Source organism: Vespula pensylvanica, chromosome 1 (genome assembly GCF_014466175.1).
Source record: "Vespula pensylvanica isolate Volc-1 chromosome 1, ASM1446617v1, whole genome shotgun sequence".
Taxonomy (NCBI): domain Eukaryota; kingdom Metazoa; phylum Arthropoda; class Insecta; order Hymenoptera; family Vespidae; genus Vespula; species Vespula pensylvanica.
The window spans coordinates 2,769,492-2,787,906 of NC_057685.1; the positions used below are offsets into that span (position 1 = coordinate 2,769,492).

The following is an 18,415-nucleotide window of genomic DNA, read 5'->3' on the forward strand; positions in this document are numbered from 1 at the left end:
TTTTTTTTATAACCTCGTACCATGTCGAAAATAAAATTTACTAAAATTTATCAATCGACTTCTGTCCGATACAATAATGATATATACATATACCTACATATATACATATATATACATAACATACACATGTATATTCTTTAAATGTCCCGCTACAATGCGCGTACTAAGTAACCATAGAAAAAAAAGAGGACCGCAGGTATTTCGTTGATTCTTTCGACCGTCCCAAGAGAAGACGACGGAAACTTTTGCTACGCGTGGTACGTGCTAGCAACACAGGAGGTTATTTGCTAGATAAATCTTGACCCGCCTCCTTGCATGCCGCACGATAGTCGATCGACGCTTCGACCGATCGTGTATACGACGCTCTCGCGAGAACGAGAGAGAGAGAGAGAGAGAGAGAGAGAGAGAGAGAGAGAGAGAGAGAGAGATAGAGAGAGAGGGAAAGAGAGAGAGAGAAAACTCGATCTTTCGCTAGATCGAATAAGACAGAGAGAGAAAGAGAAAAAGAGAAAGAGAGAGAAAGAGATATGTATAGCAGCGGACCTCGATTCGCCTGACTTCGAGAGGAAACGTGCTCTCTGCCGTTACGTTCGTAGACACGTTGTGGAGAACCTACGCCTTACACCTGATAGAACTTACATACATATGTATATATATATATATATACATATATATTATACATATACACATATATCTACTTTTATATATATATATATACATATATTATATATATGTATACATATATATCTACTTTTATATATATATATACATATATATGTATGTATGTATGTATGTATGTATGTATGTATGGTACGTAGTTCGGATGATCGAAGAGAGCGGTTCTTTTCGATGGTACGGAATTCGATCGTTTCGATCTTATCGCGATTGACGTACGTACCATAGGTACGTATATACGTTAGTATCGTCTTGGGAGACGGCTTAATTAACAAACTTCGATAATTAACGCTCGTTTTTCGCTCCTTCTTCTTATATCCGATTCAAACTCACGACGATGTTATATAGGTACATACGTGTTGTAACGAGCAAAATATTCCATCCAGGTCGTTCGTATTTTCTAAAACTTTATTTTATATCTCGACGACGTAAGTACTTATTTACTTATTTACTTACTTACTTACTTACTTACTTACCTATATACTCGTTTCGTTTAATCAAAAGAAAAATTTATGATTTAATCCTGATAAAATAATAACGTTTTTCTTTAGATTTCATTGATCGATAGTGTACCACGTTATACGCGACCAGATACGATATTTAAACGCGTTACTTTCTACGATAATATTGGACTCTTGTTATACCTTATATCAATCAATTTAAATACGTTCTATTAATCCCATATGAAAATCTATATTTATGATTGTTCGATGACTAAGCGTTAACCGTTCCGTTGTGTTATTATAATTACAAATTTCTACGATTTTTCAACGTCATCGATTAATTTACCAGACTCGTTTAACATACTCCTTACGAGTATTATAATACCCAGACAAATTATTTCTACATTTAATAAAAATGAAACGTAAGAAACGTGACGTTCGTTCCAATTGTATCCATTTTATTTCATTCTATGTGGAAATTGAAATTGATGGTTGGCGGGGAGGTTCGGTTAAGGGTTTTGCTCACGTGCCGGATCGGTAACGGCCACGTTTGCATGCACCTGATACCTATGAGAATAAAAGAGAGAGAGAGAGAGAGAGAGAGAGAGAGAGAGAGAGAGAGAGAGAAAGGAAGGAGAAAGAATCGTACGAGTCTACCATTACTCGATACTAATTCGTACCGTGTCCGTTTTCTACGATGACGCACGTACCGACATGGAAAATATCCGGTCGTTTATGGGGGTGGTCGATGTGTAACATATACAGTACCTATATAGGTCTTTTTTTTTTTTATACACCTGTTGGAAACGACCCTTTTAGAGGTAACAACCTATTGTAAACGATCCTTCCTGTATTACGATAATTACTTCAAATTGTAAATCCCTTTTTGTTTTCGTTACAATCGTCTATTTGTATAAGTACTTATAAACTATTCCTATAATAATAGTTAAAAGTGATTACAATCAGAAGAACTCCGATTATTTCTTCTCGCGATTAGTTTCTTTCAGTTCAATTAGATGCACGTAAGACACGGCTAATTACTTAACCTTTCGACCTATAAACGTGCTAACCTATCATCATCACAGAACGAGATAATAAAGTCATGCGTTCTCTCTCATCGCTATTATTAATCATGTTTGAGAAACAATCATGATCGTTGTAATGACAATGATATAGAACTGAGCTAAACGGTGCAATTATTGATCGCACAATTCTTTTTCTCTCTCTTTCTTTTTTTTTCTCTTTCCTTATTTTTTCCTTTCTCGTCATCTTTATTAGATATCTACTTAGATATTTACGTACATGATCTTCGATATATCGGATCGAATTAATAAAAAAAAAAAAAAATAAAAATAAAAAAATAATAAAGAGAGAAAGAAAAGAAGAGAAATTATAAAGGAAGGATCTTTTTTATCCTTTAAAAATTTTTTTATCCTTTCGAAGTATAGCGTAAGCTAAGGGAGATCTTTCTGAATGTATTACTTAATGATAAAACGAATTTGACCTTGACAAAACACGTCAAAACGTTCGCAAATCGCCGGAAATTTCCGTGGGAAAGCCGAGTTAATATTCTATAGGTAGTCGTGTCTTATTCGCATATACGTATACTCACGTATACATTATTTACATGTACCTACATACCTGCACGTATATCTACGTGTATATCTGTTACTCACGAAACTACATCGACGATATATGTAAATCTAAGTACGTTCGTACGTATATATGTGGTGTATGTATGAATTTATTTGAGTAAGTATGTACGTAAGTACGTACATAAGTATGTATGTACGTATGTAAGTTTGTATGTATTTATTTATGTATGTATGTATGTATGTGTGTACGCGTAATAAGCACAAGTTGGTATCAGGTGCGTCTCACAGAAAGGTGTATCTCGTACATAGTCCTGCACTTAGGCGGCATCGTCGTTTTCGATATAGTCGTGGCTAACAAAGTACGCGAGGACGAGTTAACGCAACGTGATTCTCACAATCGTTGGCTTTCTTGCGACTAAGAAAATTTAAAAAAAAGAAAAAAAAAAGAGAGAGAGAGAAAAAGTAAAAAAGATGATCCTTTTAAAGTCATTCGTTTGTGAGAAAATCGATTTTCGCGATGTCTAACGCGAATAGGTGTGATATCTTTTTTTCTTCTTCTTCTTCTTCTTCTTCTTCTTCTTTTTTTTGTTTTTGACAAATCACTTCTATTTATTCGATATATTTTTATTAATTAATCGTAAGTATTTATTTTGTGTAATGAGCGATCGGTATATACGAATATTTTGATCAGTACGAATAATCATATATGTAATATTATTTTTATATAATTCATATAAAATGTATAATATAATTAATACGATATCTAATAATGATACAATTATTATCAACTATTCTAAAACATACATATATATATATATAAAATTATATGTAAAATTTATAATATAATTAATCCAGTATCTAATAATAATATAATTATTAGTAACTATTAGAAAAGATATATATGTACACACATATATTTTTTAATAATTACAACACACACAGTGTAGGAAAAATGTTATCGAACATAAAAGGTTTAACGGTTTTGCCGTTAATGTTAAACCGTTAATATCGTCGTGGATAGAGGATATCGTAGAAAAGTGACGATATCCTCTTCTCCTTCGGAATACGTTCATCAAAGGAAAAAAAAAAAAATGGAAAAAAAGGAAAAAAAAAAGTTACTGCGTCCCGGCTGTGGATCGATCAATCGATTCGAGCGAAGATCCGAGGCACCTGCCGTTACAGTTTTTACATCAACTCCGAGAGTTTCAAACGCCAAGAGCCGACACTTTTTTTTCATAGTACCGACATGAAAGAAAGAAAGAAAGAGAGAGAGAGAGAGAGAGAGAGAGAAAGAGAGGGCAACGCTTTTCCAAGAATTTATCTGGACCACCGTTCATTCATACCAATTCGTTCAACTTACAAAGACTCTCTCATCATTTTAAAAACAGTCCTCTTCTCTCAGTCCGCTATATTAAATATATTATTACGTAAAGTGTATAAAGGTTACCAACATTTTTTTCTATTTCTCTCTCTATCCTTTAATTCTTTTTTTTTTTTTTTTTTTTTTTTTTGATGAAAAGTTATTTACTATGTTTTAAAAACATGAAACTTTTGACAACGAAACTTTTTAAAAAGTAACAAGTGATATATAATTTACACTTATTTACATACATACTTGTATGTAACATTAATGTATATCTTAATTATTTTAATCGTAGATCATATTAAAAAAAAAAAAAAAAAAAAAAAAAACAGAGCGATACGTGCAGTAGAATAATAATAACAATAATAATAATAATAAAAAAGATCTTACAAAAGTTTTACAAAAGCACGACAGAGAGACATTTATTACCTATATAATATATATATATATATATATACAATATTATATTTAAAAAAATAATTATAAATAATTAAAATTTAAAAGCTTTCAACAATCGATTGACCCAATCGCTTGAATTTATTATTAATATAATATTAATACATATTTCTATCACATTTCATTTTCCTCGCGTTGATTTCTCAAAATCTTTAGTAGAAAACTAACGAATAAAAAAATATACGCGATGATAATATATTACAATAAAGAAAAATCATAAATTTGAGAATGAACGTTCGGAAATTCAGAGACAAGAATATCACGATCGAAAGATCGTCTTCTTATTGGTAATTCAATGACGGAGAAATATCGGTGGTGCTACCGTGGTGTAATAAATAACTTGAAATCGGCGTTCATCGAGTTGGACGTACATTAATCGACGCGCTGCGTGTCGCATCGCATGATATTCTCTCTCTTTCTCTCTCTTTCTCTCTCTCTCTCTCTCTCTCTCTCTCTCTCTCTCTCTCTCTCTCTGTCTCTTTCTGTCTCTTTGCGTTCTCCCATACATTAAAAGCGTTAAAAGCATCGAGAAAACATTAATCATTTATCGTTCATTCGAACTCGATCGACGTGTTCGTGTATTACTTTTAAACGTCGTTGACGTTATCCACGTGCTTCTTACATTAAATACGATCTTATAATGAGAATGATTTGTACATAAAGAAAAAAGTACAAGTAGAAGAAGAAATAGGAGTGAAACAACGACAACGACGAAATAAAACTAAACGAAATAGAAAATTAAATAAATAGATGAAACACTAACGAACGAAAGAAAACGAAAAGAAAAGATTAACAAACGAACCTCCGTTGTCAAATCGTTTTATACGAGGATGATATTATATAGGATAGGTCGAAAAATTAAACGAAAGTTAAAAAGATATACGACGATAAATAATTTATGAACGAGAAGACGCGTTATCGTAACGTTCGCTTTTTACTCCACGCTAGAAAGTAACGATCGTCGAAACGATCGTTGGAACGATCGCTATGAGACGTGAGAAACGTCATTTTCGCTGAAGAGAATCCCGTTTCGAGGATATACCGATCGAGAGGGAAAATTCACTCGTTACATTGCCTATCTATCTATTGCGAATATAATGTAAATCTCTAGTTATAAATCACTAAGTAAATTTATTATGACATTTTAACGCGTTCATCGTAGAATCTTTAAGCGACATTAAAAACCAATCCTATCATCGAAACATCCATAGAAAACACATAACAAAGAGACGTCATTTGTCCATAATCGATAATCGATTTATTTATATTGTTAATAATACTATACAAGCCGATGATTACCAAAAAAAAAAAAAAAAAAAAAAAAAAGAAAAATGATGTGACAAATGTAAAAAAATGCAAAAGAATTAATTCATTATTCGATAGTTCGTATGGTAATGATTTAATTATAGGAAAAAAAAAAAAAAGCGATTAAATAATATTCTTTTCTTTCTTTTTTCTTTCTTTTATATATACATATACATATATGCACATATACACACGCATAAATTTTTCACTTAGACCATACTTTCTTCGCGATAATCGCACTGGCTCATAAATTTATATAATATATAAAATAGGATAAAATTGTAGAAGAGAGATCTATCTTATGCCATTTACACTTTACTCGCTGATTATATATATAGATATACACACACATATATATATATACATACACATATACATATACATATTATATATATATATATATATATTCATACATATATAAATATACATAGATATATATCTACCAGTGGTACCAAGGGGCGCGCTAATAATTCAATAATCTCAGCGGCAATAATTATTCTACTTGTCCGGCGCAATCGACCCTGATTGGAGTTAACTGCGTGGAGTACGTATATAGATCGTACCGGGGCAAGAAAGTGTGTAAGCTCGTACCGGCTCCCTGATTGATACAGATGACTACATCCGACTGATGTGTGGCCCCGTACAAGGAGACGCGCGAGAACAGGTTCGCGAGTCTACCCAGCCACGAGGGTATGGACTGAGAAAGAGAAAGAGAAAGAGAAAGAACGAAAGAGAGAGAAAAAGAGAAAGAGAGAGAGAGAGAGAAATAGATAGAAAGAAAGAGATAAAGAGAAAAAGAAAGAGAGAGAGAGAGAGAGAAAAGGGAGAGAGAAAGAAAGATCCTCAGCATCCTGAGCATTGGGAAAAAGAAGGGACCGCTCGCGCCATTGATATCGCTTGGACTACCACTGACAGGTGTATTCCCGAGTTATTTACTACGTGCTTCGCATTTCTTAACTCTACCTTGATTCTATACATGCCTATCGACGCTTTTTTCTATAGCATATATTCATCGATACTCTACGTACAATTAATAACTTGTCCTATTCGTTTCTTGCGTATACATCAAAGCTTGCGTGATAGAGAGTACAATTAATAAATATAAAGGTATTGTAACGCGTTAATATTGGTTATATGTATTATTGAATGCATTATTGATAAATAGATAAGATTTCTATGATTCTTGTGAAATTGTTTTTCTTCTTTTGGTATGTGTATCGTATTGATGTATGTAAGTGCGCGATTAATAGGTATATAAAATTCCGTAATTATTAATACGTACATTTTTGTACGTGCTATGTTTTTTTTTTTTTTCTTTTTTTTCTTCTATTTATATTTTTCTCTCATTATTATTCTCTGTTTTTTTTTTTTTTTTTTTTTGTTTTAACAATGAACGAAACGTTAATGAAATAAATCTTATATGAGCTTATATGAGCGTATAGGTGCGTGCATGTATGTATGTATGTAATTCGTGTATATTTTGTATATAATTTCGATTAGTATCGAACGAGATCGAATTCCTAAACGCTTCGTGTCTACATTCGCTTTTACGTACCACGATCCTAATGGTATGTATTTACTTAGATATATATTTAAGTAGACATGTATATATGCATATACATATATACATATATATATATATATATATAATATGTAAATATATCGATGTGTTGGTCAAACGAAACGCAGAGCATTCGGTAGCGAATTAGAAATTAGCTCCGTTAGATTTACATAGAGCGCAGGTGGCCGGCCGTTGCACTGTTTTCAGGATAAAACGAGTTTCGCGATTGAAAAAAGACGAGCAACAGGAGGAGGAGGAGGAGGAGGAGGAGGAGGAGGAGGAGAAGGTGATGGTGGTGGAGAAAGAGGAAGAGAGAAAGAAAACGACGTGTAAACCGGTGACCGGCATGTAATATAAAGATTCATGGACCGACTTCGAATCCGTCGGCGTTAACGGACGTGTTTAAAAATCTTTAAAACCGAAGGTGAATTTTCTCTCTCTCTCTCTCTTTCTCTCTGTCTCCGTCTTTCCGTTTCTCTCTTTTTATCTCTCTATTTATCTCGAGCTTATCTACCCACGTAATTTCTTCGTTTTATTCGTACGTAAAGTAACAGAGAAAAGAAAAGAAGGGGTGAGGAGGTTGGGAGGGTGGTAGAGGGGTTTTTATCGATTGATCTTAAAATATTGTGGTTAACGTCGTCGGTACATCGTAATTTAATAAAAAGAAGAAACAGGAGAAGAAGAAGAAGAAAAAAGAGAAGAAAGAAAGGGAGAGAGAAAAAGAAATCAAATAAAATGACAGTCTCTCTCTCTCTCTCTCTCTCTCTCTCTCTCTCTCTCTCTCTGTCTCTTTTGGTTTCAAAACGAGTCTAGGTGGTGGCTTCGACGACGAAGACGACGACGAAGACGAGGACAACGAGGACGACGACGATGACGACGAGGACGAAGACGAGGAGAGCTCGTAGGTCGTCGAGAGATTTATGACAGTCTCGAGAACGTTGCTCGCCCCGACGAAGCACGACATAGCGTCCTACCAACGATAAGTAACGATCGACGCGTTCAGATTCGAAGGATCGAACCACGAGGATCGATGCGTCAGCGAGGATAGTACGATAAACTCTCTGTCATGTGAGAGAAGTAAAAGGAGAAAGAAGGATGAAGGGAGGTAGAAGGTAGAAGGTAGGAGGTACTTAGGTGGGTAAGAGGTAACAGAGAGGGTACGAGGACGTGAAGAAGGAGAAGAAAGGAAGGAGGAGGGTGGAAAGGAGGGAATTTGACTCGCGGTAAATTCATCTCGAAAAGACTTCTTCACCGTAGGAGATATCGCGAGTAACTTGGAATACTCCTGCGAAATATCTCCTCTCACGGCGGGAGGAGCTCACCTCGGAAGCATCAGTGCATACGAGAAAGAAAGAGAGAGAGAGAGAGAAAGAGATTGAAAGATTGAAAGAGAGAGAGGGAGAGAGAGAGAGACGAGAGGAGATACGCGTGCTTCTTCTAAGTGGAATAGTTATACAGGACGATTCACATGTCTCTTCTTCATTTTATTACTACGTTCTCAAATTTCTAACGATTCTTATCGAATTCATCATACCGATGAAATTATTATCTCTTCCTATCTTCTAATTCCTTACTTCCTTTCGAAAATAGTTTGGTCAGTGTACTCTAACGATTTATTATTTCTATATGCGATAGAAATACAGAACGGGTAGTCAGATAAAACACTAATCGTTATAGATTTATCAATTTTATCAATTTTTGTAATCGACTTCTTTTTTATTAATATCTACGAACAAGCGAGCAAGTTGATTATTCGAAAGAATGAAGTAAATGTGAAAATAAAATTCATCCTTAAGCAAACGTTATTATTCCAATCGTTCTAATGTTTAATCATTATTAACTATTGGTTAATTCGATGCTGCGTGTCACGTATCTCGAAAGATTGACAAAATGAAACGATGAGAAGATTCGATTGAAGAAAAAAAAAAAAAAAAAGAAAAGAAAGAAAGAAAGGAAAAAAGTAAGAAAAAGAAAAAAAAAAGATCGATCTTGATCCGTCAAGAAGAGAAGGGTCTTTTGAAATATTTCATAAATAAGATCATAAACGTATGAATCGTCCTGTATAGGTGGGACTCGATCGAGCCCAGGTGTGGCTTACGCACACACTCTAGTCTCTCTCTCTCTCTCTCTCTCTCTCTCTCTCTCTCTCTCTCTCTCTCTCTCTTTCTCTGTCTCTCTCTGTCTTCCTCTGAAAGGCGCATAAACAAACACGTACACGTGCCAAGTCGAGCGGAGGTGCTCGCGAACGCAAACTCCCGAGAGAGTATCGCGAGAGAGCGTGTGTAGTACTATAAATAGATTCGAGCTACCTGTAAACGCGTACCACACGACCGCCCTGTATCTTCCACACGAGGTCCATCCAGTGGTGGACGATCGTCTAAGTTGGAGCTAGCGATCGCCCATGCTGTATACTATTTTCTATATCTTTCTCTTTTTCTCTATCGGTTAACTGTACAATCTAAAAGAAAGAAAAAGGGAGAAAGAAAAAGAAAGAGAGAGAGAGAGAGAGAGAGAGAAAGAGAGAAAGAGGGAGAAAGCGATCAGCACGATCGCCAGTCCGCAATTAACCATCCGACAACTTGCTCGCAGCAGCTAATAAACTATAGGCGAGGACCAGATAGAGAAAGAAAATAAAAAGAGAGAGAGAGAGAAAGAGAGAGAGAGAGAGAGAGAGAGAGAGAGAGAGAGAGAGAGAGAGAGAGAGAGAGAAAGAGAGCACCCGCGCAGCATCCTTGACATGGCCACGATGAGATCGACCACCACCTAGACCGCATTCCGTACCGCGCGTGACAACCGTGCCCTGAGATCTTCTCCGATCCACTACACACCAGAACTAGCAGTACTACTACTACTACTACTACCACTACTACTACTACTACTACTACCACTACTACTACTACTACTACTACAACTACTACTACTACTACGACTACCAGTACTTATCGACACTATTTCTGATACTACTACTACTTACTACTGCTACTACTACTACTGCTAACACCACCACCAGCACCCTGCTCATTCTTGATCAGAAAGGAAATCGGGAGCAGGAAGCAAACGGCTTATTCTCCCTCCCATTGCTTTCGATTTCAGCAGCCACCGCCGATCGTTTCCGGTATGGTATTTACCTCCACCTAGATATCTATGTACCTATGTATATATCTAATCCTTTTACCCCTCGCAACGTGATTTGCTATTCCGATTCGAGTTCCGATCGAGTTCCACAAGGATTTTCACATCGATCGGTAGCTGAAACATTTCTAGGTATATATTTATCTATCTATCTATCTATCTATCTGTCTATATGTCTATCTGTCTATCTATCTATCCATCGATCATGCTCCACGGTTCATGGTAAAGAGATAATAATAAAGTCGTAGAACGTGGTCAAGGCAAGAAAGACGGAGAAAGAGAGAGAGAGAGAGAGAGAGAGAGAGAGAGAGAGAGAGAGAGAGAGAGAGAGAGAGAGAGAGAGAGAGAAAGAGATTCTTTAGTAAAAATATATCGATGGATAATATAATACCTACACGCGGAGGTAGATTTGATCGATAATATAAACCTTTGACGATCTACAAATGATGTGGAAATAGAAATAGAGATCCCACTATAAACGGCATTAATACCTGAGAAACGATAGAGTACCGAGGCGAGATGACATCTCGTTTATGGGCCAATTACGGAGTATACAGATCGATCTAATCACGGGAGAGTGCCATTTCTCGATTGTTATCTTTAACGCTTGATCAACTTTTGACGGAACGTTACGATTATTGGAGCTAGACCAGTTCGAATGTCCAGCGGATAAGATATATAGGTACCATCGACCGATCTCCACAATAGCGATTCCGACAAAAAAGAAGAGAAAAGAAAAGGAATAAAAAAAAAAAAAAAAAAGAAGAAGAAAAGAAAAAAAATTGGAAAAAATGTAATAACAATAATAAGAATAATGATAATAATAATGATGATGATGATGATGATAATGATAATAATAATAATAATAATAATAATAATAATAATAAATAAACAATAAAATAAATCTAAAAGAGAAAAGAAACAGCTTTAATATCTTTTTAGAAAATAGTTTTCCTAGCTTAACGAGTTACCATTACGTTGGGTTGCTATCTTCTCAGATAATACTTTGCCTTAACTAAAACCAACCCCCCACCACCTTCTCTATCCTTTTTCTCTTTCTCTCTCTCTCTCTGTCTCTGTCTCTGTCTCTGTCTCGGTCTCTGTCTCCCCACTCACCCCGCGGCGTACTATCATTCTCTCTCCTTCTCCGTCCGTCTCTTTTTAATCCACGATTCGTGGATTTCGTACGCTTCGATTACGCGCAATTATCGGGATTTATCGATTTTCTCGGCAATAACCATCGGCCCGTTCCCATGAAACGTAAAACGAAGAGAGAAAATATAAAGATCGATCTGACAATATATATATAAAATATATATATATATATATATATATATATATATATATATATATATATATATATATAGGAGAGCGAAAAGAAAAGGAGAAGGGTAAAAAGAGAGAGATGAGAAAATAGAAGGATGAGCCATTATTTTGTAGCTGAGAATCGGAGCATAAACAAGTGATCGGATTAAATGCCGACCGACGGGGGCCGTTAGATTCTGAAAATGGCCGATAGTATTTTGTATCTATCTATCTATCTACCTATCTATCTATCTATCTATCTATCTATCTATCTATCTATTTATCTATCTATCTATCTCTCTTTTTCTTTCTTATGCTATCTCTTTTCCCAGCGTGGAAAACGTCATTCGATATATATATACATATACATACACACACACACACACACACACACACACACACACATATCGGATAGTAGCAGTTTGGCTTTCCAAAGTAGATCATTACCCAGACCACATTCCGATCTGGATATATAACGAGTAACAGGGCATAATAGCGCGGTAAAGTTTCCAATGCCAGCAAACACTTAGAGTAAGAAAGAGTGAGAGAGACAGAAAGAGACAGAAACAGAGATATATAGAACGTAGAACGAAAACACCAATGTCTACGTCGTTAGGCAACGGGAAAACGAGATTCGCGCGAGCATTATCGTAATAATTGCCGCGTCTTCGAGACTCGCCATGAATTTTCATTAGCGACAAGATCGAAGATCCATCCATTCGATCGAACCGAGTAAGTTAGAGAGGTGGCTCGATGCAAAACTAACGTTGTCGCTGTCGTCCTCTCTCTCTCTTTCTCTCTCTCTCTCTCTCTCTCTCTCTCTCTCTCTCTCTTTCTTTTTCTTTTTCTTTCTGTATCTTTCTACGAACCAGTCGCAAAGACTGGAACGTCGAACGATTCGATCGATCGAAATTGAGATATCGGAAATCGATTTGCAACGAACGACAGGATTTTTCTTTTATTCGTCTATAAGCTATACCTATCCCTTCTATCCTACTTCTAACGTGTCATAAAAAGCTTTATAGCGAAGAGAAGGCCCTCGAACGATCGAAGGAAAATGGCCGATTTCGCGTTAAACTGGTTCGACTTCCTGTCCCGCGAAACGTATATATTTACGTACGTACTTACGTGTATATATAAGTAAGTACTTACCTAAGTGTCGTCGTCAATTCGTTCGACGAAAGAAACGAAGAACGAAATCGATCGTAATCCAACAAAACTTTTATATTCGTTCATTAATTTTTCATCCATATATATATATATATATATATATATATATATATATATATATACATATAAATAGTTGATTTGACGATTTAATTGCACCGATATTATCCTCTCATTCGATCAAATTTATTAGATCGAAACTTAGATGTTGATCGATCGATTTTACGTATCTTCGTTCTCTCTTCTTTTTTTTTTTTTTGCTTTTTTCTTTTTCTTTTCGAAGGAGAGAAAAATTTAAAAAAGAAAACGAAAAGAAAGAAAAAAAAAAAAGAAAAAGAAAAACGGATAAGACGAAGTGAGAATTTTCGAGAACGATCGAAAGCCGCTGAGAGAATTCGCATCGGGATACCGCATACGGTAGTCGTACGGCGTCAACGTGAAACGTCGCCACGGGAATTACGTCGATGTCCAGCTGAGATAATCTAAGACGATCTAACGTTCGGTGTTGATGATTGACCGAAGTTTCCGCGCTAGGATGACGTACGATATTTATGATCAATGTCGTACGCGTTCGTGACATTTACGATACGACTCTAATATCTTTCCATCTTCTCTCTTTCTCTTACCCTCTCTCTTTCTCTCTCTCTCTCTCTCTTTCTCTTTTCCTATTCCTTCTCCAGAGTACGACCTAGTGATCCTAAAATCTTTCTTTTAAAAATCTCATCCATCGGTAAAATGGAGAATTAAATAAAGTAAATAAAAAAAAAAAAAAAAAGAAAAGAGAATAGAAAAAAGAAAAAGAAAGAAATATGAACGAATCGATGATGAACACATGGACAATTAATTCGAGCTAGATGAGAAGGATTCGTTGGCAAATTAAATCGTCGATTAAGTTTTCTCGTTGAAATTGTGATTAACGATTTCCATTCAACTCTTCTCCGGAGCTACCATTCAACTCTTCTCAACTCTTCGTGCGCGTGTTGCTTTTTGATAATACGAAACGAAAAAAGATATAGAATAAAAAATGAAAAAGAAAGAAAATAAAAAAGAAGACAAGAGACTACACCTTTAACGATTACCACCTGACGCAACAACTGCTCCTTAAAAGAAAAAGACTGTTACCTTTCGGTAAAACGTAGATACGTTTGTACCTACGTACGGAGGGGTTGGCTTTAGGCGGGAAAGACGTGTTAAGGGGGTTGTGAGAATACCCTCTATAGGAGGCAGATGCTTTCGAAAAGGACGACGATTAGAAACGAATTTCTTATTTCCCTCTCTCTTTGTCTCTCTCTCTCTCTATCTATCTATCTCTATCTTCTTCTTTCTCTCTATCTTTCTTTTTCCCTTTCATTCCCTCGAAAATGATCAACGCACGAAAGGTGCTAAACTAACGTTGGCCAAGACCAAATTCTTTATCAAAAGAAGATCGTTTAATCGTTCGAATTCCTCGATGAAACGATAACTAAAACCGAAAGTCGTTCTCCTGTCGACGATCCAACTTGTCAGATATACGAGTTTATTATTTATCTGTATTCTGTAGAAACCATCGGTACTCGTGCTTTGCCATATGATCGGAAATATGGATATTATAATGATCGTATTCCGCGATGATGTCACGAATTTACGCCATCGTTCTTCTTCGTGAGAAGTAAAGAACAACAAAAAAAAAAAAAAAGAGAGAGAGAGAACGCACAAACGCGCGCGCGTGAAAAAAAATTATATAGTAGGAAGAAGGAAGAATCATCAGTGTTACGATTTACATACGTAAGTACGTATCAACATACATATATAAATGTGTGTGTGTGTATCGACATATCAATATGCATAAATACGTAAGTACATCTATACATTGTAAATTAGAAGACGTTCGTTAACGATCGAAGTCAATTATTTTGAATTTACACGAGATATAGATCAACGTGATCTCAACTTATCGGCCATGTTAAATTTTTCATTTGAGTCGCGAAATATAATTTACCTGGTTAGTAAATACTTACTTCCTATCATAATTCAAAACGAAAAAAGTGACTCATTTTTAACAGATTTCCAGAAAATCCTCGTAATACGTTCTTGCGAGTTGTTCGCTAAAATACCGCAGTAACATACATACATTTCTTTAATACAATATAGAGATATATATATATATATATACATACATACCTACACGTACATACAAACACGTGTGTGTATGATTTCATTCCAACAATAATTACAATAATTACAAATAATGCAAACGTATCGGAATCGCACTGTAAAAAAAAGTTGAGAAACGCTGATATAAAACGAAGATTATGGTTTCGTGGGCGTTGATTTTCTCACTTTTTTTTTTTAAATAGTTTCTTTCCCTCTCTCTCTCTCTATCTATCTATTTCTATCTCTGTCTCGAACTCTCTGTCTTTCTCTCTCTTCTGAAAGAAAAACGAAGGATACAAACGAGAGATTATCCGATCGAGAAGAGGAAGGAAGGAAGGTCGAGTGTATGCAACGATGTTACAAAAAGATAGAGCGCAAACGTCAACCTTGAAAACTTGAGCGAAACGAACTCGTACGAAATATACCGAGGAGAGTCTGAGTCGTGTGAGAGAGTACTGACAGAGGAGGTATACTAAAGAGAGGAAAAGAGGGAAAGGATGTAGTAGTAGAGGTAGAGATCAAGAGAGGAACAAGAATAGACGAGAAAGTACGGACGGCGGTAGCGAGCTAACAGCATCCGCGCTTTACAACTGCGGGAAATAATTGCTCGATAATAATCGTTCGTTCTACCGTAATTATATTAAATCGATGCGATATATATATATATATATATAAGAAAGAGAGAGAGAGAGAGAGAGAAAGAGAGAGGGTTGTTAGGATGAAAGCATTTTATTGTATCGAAACGACGACATGGATCGAGTCCAATGGAGAAACGAAACGAGAAAGAGAAGACAATCACGTTTAGATCTTATTTATTATTTATTTATCTTAATTCATTGTGATGATCAGATATCATGAATTTATAAATAGAATTCAAATTGAAAGATTGGAAAATTAACAGCGAGAAAGAGAACTATTATTTAGTACAATATCATTTCTTTATTTCATATGTATATGTACGTGTGCGTGAGTGTAGATGTATAAGGTATACCTCCTTTAGATTATAAGTTATACTTATAATCTAAACCTAATTTTTCTATACCTATATATACATATATAAAAATTTAATCACTGATATTCACTCGAATATACATTTCATTCTTTTTTTTTCGTATTTTTCGTTTTGAATTTGAAAGAAAGAAAGAGAGAGACAGAAAGAGAGAGAGAGAGAGAGAGAGAGAGAGAGAGAGAGAGAGTCGGTGGATAAAAAAAAAAAGAAAAGAAGAAGAAGATCCACGGGTTTCTCTCGTTCGAGGATCATTCCCGGCTCTTTTTGCGTGGATCTCTCGTCGGTCATTAGCTACGCCGGCGGATCTATCATTATTGCGTACGACCGACTATCTGTAATTGGCGAATGTAAACACAGAGTATGTGCCTCGAGTCTACGTACATAGATACATACGTATGTCCGGCCATACGTGTAAGCACGTGTGCGTAACCCCTGCGTGCACGCAAGCAACGTTGTTCTATTTGAGATTTATCTATGGTTGACGCCCGACTATTTCTTTTCTATCCTAAATCTACGTTCCTTTTTATTTTTTTCTCGTTCGTTTGATTTTTCTTTTTTGCTTTCTTCTTCTTCTTCTTTTTTTTTTTTTTTTTAATTTATTTTCATTCTTCTTTTTACTTCCGTTCTTTTACGAACGTACGTAAGTACTTTGCAAGAGCACACATATGTGTGTACCTATCGTTTGTCAAATTTCTTCATGAAACGTCAAAATCGAACGATCAAGAGACTCTTTTTTTCTTCTCTCGACGATTCCTTTTCTTCTCTTTTCTTTTTTTTTTTTTTCCTTGCCCATACATCGAGTCAACCATAAATAAATTTATTTTCTAAAATTCTCACGTGAGAAAGAAATAATACGAACGGGATCCCCATTATTTCAAGATTAGAACACGGAGTCACTCGGAAAGAGGCGAAGTTAATGAGTATAATTGAACGTCGCGAGTCAGTGGTACGACAGCTTCGAATTATCGCGTCGGTGTCACGCGATGCTTGCAAGTATAACGGCATTAGGTGGTCAGATTAAATATTCTCGTGTTTTCTCTTAGACAAACCAGAAGGACTTGGTACTTCGTTGGATGTTGTCGAAGAAAAAAATAAATAAATAAAACGAAACAAAAAGCAAGAAGAACCAACAAGATTTCAATAAGAAAATCGATATCGTTGTCAACGAGCTAAATTTCTTAATAAATAAACGAGAAGAAATTTCGAGGGATGTACGATAAAAGAAGAAAAGATTAAAACAAAAATAGAAAATTGAAAAGGGAAAAATCGTTTTACCTGCAAACGTGATTCCAACCCTTAACGTCGTCCTCGAGTTGTTCCCTTTATATCCCACCGTTATCTTCTATACGTGCGTTGAAGTCTCTCGTAGTTCGGATGCTCGTACTCACTTAACACCCCGAGCGCAACACTTCACCGGTCCTTGTCTTCCGTCGCACAGCTCACAGTGCTGTTCTCTCTCTCTCTCTCATAACCGCACAACGAAACACGCTTGTTATCAAAATTCGAAATGAAATAATATCGGTATCGAGGTCGTTTATATATAGGAGTAAGTTATCTAATATGCCGCTCTACAATAATCGTACGAACGGAACGAACCGATCAAGAAAAACGGATTAACAAGAAAAAAAAAATAAATAAAAAAAAAAAAGAAAGAAAGAAAGAATAAGGACGGAAGTAAAAATTAAAAAAATCTTTCCCCGAAATCGAGTCTCAGCATTCAAATCAGCTTCGATGAATCATATCGACGAACTTCGAAATATCCAAATCCTTGTCATCGTCTCGTTGTCAAATAACGACACAGGATTATTAAGATATTCAATTAGAAGATGAAAGAGGTACGAAGATAAGGATATAGAGATGATCGTTCGTTGTTGTGGTCAATCAGCGTAGATCAGGTGTCCATTAAGAGTGTCCGGCTCGTTGGTCACCGTTGCGCGAAACCTTCCGGATCGGTGATCCCGGGCTGATCGCGTGGCTGGACGCGTGGGTTCTGTTGAGGGTGGTGGAGGGGGGGGCGGGTTGGTGGTCGATGTCGTCGCGGCCGTTGGAGAGAGACGACGTATCGACGTGGAAACGACGGGGTGTCGATCGACGTGATCCGAACGTGCTTCAGTCACCGTCGCAACGTGCCTCGTGTGGACTTCGTGGATCCTTCTTGGTGCAAGCACTTTTGGTACGAATCTTGTATCTCTCTCTCTCTCTCTCTCTCTCTCTCTCTTTCTCTGTCTGTCTTTTTCTCTTTCTCTCTCTCTCTCTCTCTCTCTCTCTTTC

At 36.1% G+C, this 18,415-nt stretch overlaps 1 protein-coding gene across 1 annotated transcript in view; it reads right to left on the bottom strand.

Moving 5' to 3' along the window:
• Positions 1-17,721, bottom strand: part of LOC122628024 (neurogenic protein mastermind) — a 188,063-nt gene extending 170,342 nt beyond the window's left edge. Inside the window, exon 1 of the mRNA XM_043809823.1 lies at positions 17,420-17,721. The gene's annotated coding sequence lies outside the window, so the exon portion shown is untranslated. The remainder of the gene's footprint in view (positions 1-17,419) is intronic.
• Positions 17,722-18,415: the final 694 nt, after the last annotated feature.